General features: G+C 39.3%; 1 long non-coding RNA gene across 1 annotated transcript; it reads left to right on the forward strand.

Annotated features, from left to right (window-relative positions):
- The first annotated feature begins 1,623 nt into the window (after positions 1 to 1,623).
- On the forward strand, positions 1,624 to 3,285 carry LOC119773430. The gene is made up of 3 exons (XR_005279384.1): positions 1,624 to 1,698; positions 2,793 to 2,941; positions 3,095 to 3,285. It is a non-coding gene; the product is annotated as an uncharacterized LOC119773430 (long non-coding RNA).
- The last annotated feature ends 617 nt before the right edge of the window (positions 3,286 to 3,902 follow it).

A 3,902-nucleotide genomic window follows, 5' to 3' on the forward strand; every position in this document is an offset into this window, starting at 1 on the left:
ATTGTATAATAATGAATATTGATAATGTATAAGGAAGGGGAGGCCAAACATACTTTAGGTATTGTTCTGACTCTGCCATGAAGTCAAACCCTGGCCTAAACGCACACATTTTTCACCAAACAAGCCTCTCATCCATACGAAGCCGGCGTTTTGGGGGTCTGTAAACGATCATTGTTTTATTAAGCCTTCAGAGTGGGAAGATTTTGAAACGCCGTTTTCGTGTTTCCATCTTTAAACTCTAACCGCATTTTTTTTCTTACACACATGCGTCATAGCGTCGCCTCTAAACACGCATGCGCGACACAGTATCACAACAACAATGGCGCCATACAGTGTTGAATGGTTGCTGCTCATGCTACTCACCCTGCTGTCGGGCTTACAACAGAATCTTCTTCTTCTGGAATATCTCCAGAAAGAACAGAGCAATATCGACGACATAGTTCAGCACCTGAATTTGACTGAACCACGGAAATGGACTCGCAGGGGTTTTCCGGTTTGGTTGTTGTATAAATATTACTGCGCATGCCCAACATTTCGTTGCCTGTTTTCGCCTATTTTTGCTTTGGCACCACAGCGCCACCTACAGGCCTGGCATACATTTTGCAGCGTTTTCATGCATTCGTGTGGTCGATCACATTTATTTTATGTCTCCGTCTTTACGACCAACGTTCTGGAAAATATTAGCATTTTGTGTTCGTTTTGACTTCGTGTGGAGGGGGCCTTAGATGAGTTGTTGATGCACTCACTGACTTTTGTTGGCCATTCACTACTGTGTGAGGAAGGTTCTCCGCTGTTGCATAATTCTCTGAGAGCAATGGCTCTCATATGAAGGTAAATATGTGCCAAAATGAACGAACTTGTGAATTTAATGTGAAAACTTGAGAATGCAATGTGAGAATTTGTACCACAAAAATCTGAACTTGTATGCCAAAATGTTCTGCTGTAAAGAAAAACCGCACACACACAAACTGAATTTGAAGGTGCACTAAAAGACATATCAGGCAAGAACATGTAAAAAAAATTACACTTGTCAGTCCAATCTTCACCTGAAGAGGATTTTCACTCAAATCTGATTTAAATGTGAATGCACAAAAAAACTATTTACTGGTGTGTTCATATAGTTTTACACAAATAAAATTACAGCTGACAAATGATTATTGATAGTTTATTTGTATTAATTATTTTTTTGCATATGTTAATCTTGCATTACAACCTCAATTTAGCCATTACAGCTTCTTGAATCTGCTGCTTCAAGAACACAAATGCGCTCTCGCGAGACACAGCACGTTGACACCGCGCTTTGACTTTTGTCATATTCCTTGCGAGATATTTGTGCCAAAACGAACTTGTGTTTGAAGATGTGAGAGCAAATGTGGGGGGGAAGGGGGGGGGGGTGTTCTATAGGCCAACCAATCACAGGCTGCGTCTCAATTCGCAGGCTGCGTACTTGGCAGGACGCCTTTGGAGCACTTCCTGGTTACGACACGACGTCATCACGTTTACCCCAAAAACAGCGCCAAACAAAATCCGACAGCTCGAGAAATACGGAAAGAAACAACAAAAACAAAAAAATATATATGGAATTTTTTTTTTTTTTTTTATTTACTTGTTATTGGAGGAGGAGAGTCGCTTTGACGGCTTCGGCGGCAGCAAAACCTGCGACGGATTTTTCTCAGGCTGGCAGTGCGCAGTGGAGAGGTAAGATCTACCTGCTATTATTCTAACCCACAGGGGCCTGCTAATGATCAGAATATACCAGCTATTAAATAAACGCTTGTCATCAGATTGATGAATATGTTTAAATATCAAATTTTATATTTATTTTTAAGTTTGTAATTTATTTGTTTGTAACTTTAGTAATTTGAATTGAATACTTAAATGTGTACAAACCCTGTAAATAACTGACTTGAATAACTACTTTCACCATTACTAATGTTTTGTTGAGAAGCCAAACTGTTGAGAAATAAATCATTTTTTGTCTAAATTGTTATCCCCTTACTGCCTGATTTTATTTGCAATTACTGTATATATATAGCCTGGGTGCCAGTCAGAACTTAGTCCCGACCACAAGGTTTGAGTTCGGGGAAGTTCGGTCTGGCTCTGCTCCATAGTAGCGCGAGTATTAAAGCTCAGGCGATCCAATCAAATTGTCAGGGCGGACTTTATACGATGATGGACAGATGATCAACAGTAACGTAATCAACCACGTGACCAAAGCGCGCTAGGGTGACAACAATAATGGCTGCCGCTGGAGAGTTTGGGTGAGTAGATTCTGCTATTAGGTCTGTTCTAGAAGATATCGACAGCAAATTAATTTTAAAAGAGGAACAGAGAAACGCGAAACTGCACGCTTTGATTTTTGTGGACAACAACTATGTGTCGCTTAACATACGTCACGCACTCCGTTGCTCTTATTGGTTGTAGGTCTATCCAATTGAGTGCAGAGGCATTTTTTTTCCTGGTTCGTTCGAAACACGCCCCATAATCACAGCTCTATGGAGCAGTATCAGACTCATATTCTGACTAGAATTGAGTCGGACTACGTCAGGCTAGTATATATATATATATATATATATATATATATATATATATATATATATATATATATATATATATATATATATATATATATATATATATAAACATAATACAGGAAAAAAATAAAAATATAAAAACGAAAAAATAAGTTAAATAGTGGATCTAGATTAAGTAAAATTTAATTTCTAATAAATCATGTAATAAAGATAGATGACTGAATAAAAATAAATATTTTTGTCTATTTTTTTCTACAGGTCAAAACGGCATGTGCTGTCCTGCACAACATCTGCCTGGGAGCTGGTGATATCACGGCCCCAGAGGATGACATGCCAGAGGATGAGGAGGGGAGAACGTGTTGGAGGCAGTCAGTGGTGCTCCATGGAGGGACCAGCTGTCTGCCAAGGTGTCTGCCCCTGGAGGAGGGTCTACCCGACCACCATTACATTTAGATTGTCACATTTTAGCACATTTTAATCACATTTTAGCTGTTATTTCAGGGTAATGAAAACAGTTTTAGTAAAGTCATTATTTTCTTCGTCATTTTAAACTTTTTTAGTAACATGGCAGCCGTCAATTGGGGCAGCTGTCGATTGGGTCAGCCCTGCAAACCCTGATGGATGATGTGGTGAACAGTGGAGAGAGGCACCCCCACCCCCCAGATGATGTCCCACTCACAGTCAGAAGACTCCAAGGTCATCTGTGTGGCATCCCATCCAGTCCAGCAGCACCACCAGGGACTCCTGCTCTGTCACAATTGTATATATATATATATATATATATATGTTCTCTAGTAATATTTACTGTATATCTTCTGTAAATAGTTGTAGTAGTTAATTTTAAAATCTAATTTCAATACTTAAAAATGTTTTTAATAGTTTATTGTAAATACTTGCTTCTCTAAAAATAAACTGATGTCACTGAGAAGTTGTTCTAAGTTTACTTAAATTATAAAGAAGTGATGAAACAGATAAAAGACTTTAAGAACACACCGACAACAATAACTTTTATAAACAATTTAATAATTTAATTTAATAACAGCAACACATAACCTGAACTTGTTAAAAAAAAAAACCCACCAAAAATAATAATGTCTGTCCACCATCCTCTCCAATAAATGAAATAATCTGTCCATCCTATCCCGCTTCCCTCTGCCATCTGATATCCTCCCTGATTAAATCCACCAACTCGTCTCTCCTTCTTCTCTTGCTCCTTTCCCTCCTCTCTCCTGGCCTCTCATCCTCATTCTCTTCCTCATCGTCAACCTGGTGCTGCTCAGCCTCTGCAGCACCTGGCCCTGCTGTGTCCTCAGGGAAGGAGGCAATTAGGACAGGTGGGGCATTAGGGGGCCTCTGTCCTAATACCTC

Source organism: Cyprinodon tularosa, unplaced genomic scaffold (genome assembly GCF_016077235.1).
Source record: "Cyprinodon tularosa strain WSP-4 unplaced genomic scaffold, ASM1607723v1 ctg76, whole genome shotgun sequence".
NCBI lineage: Eukaryota > Metazoa > Chordata > Actinopteri > Cyprinodontiformes > Cyprinodontidae > Cyprinodon > Cyprinodon tularosa.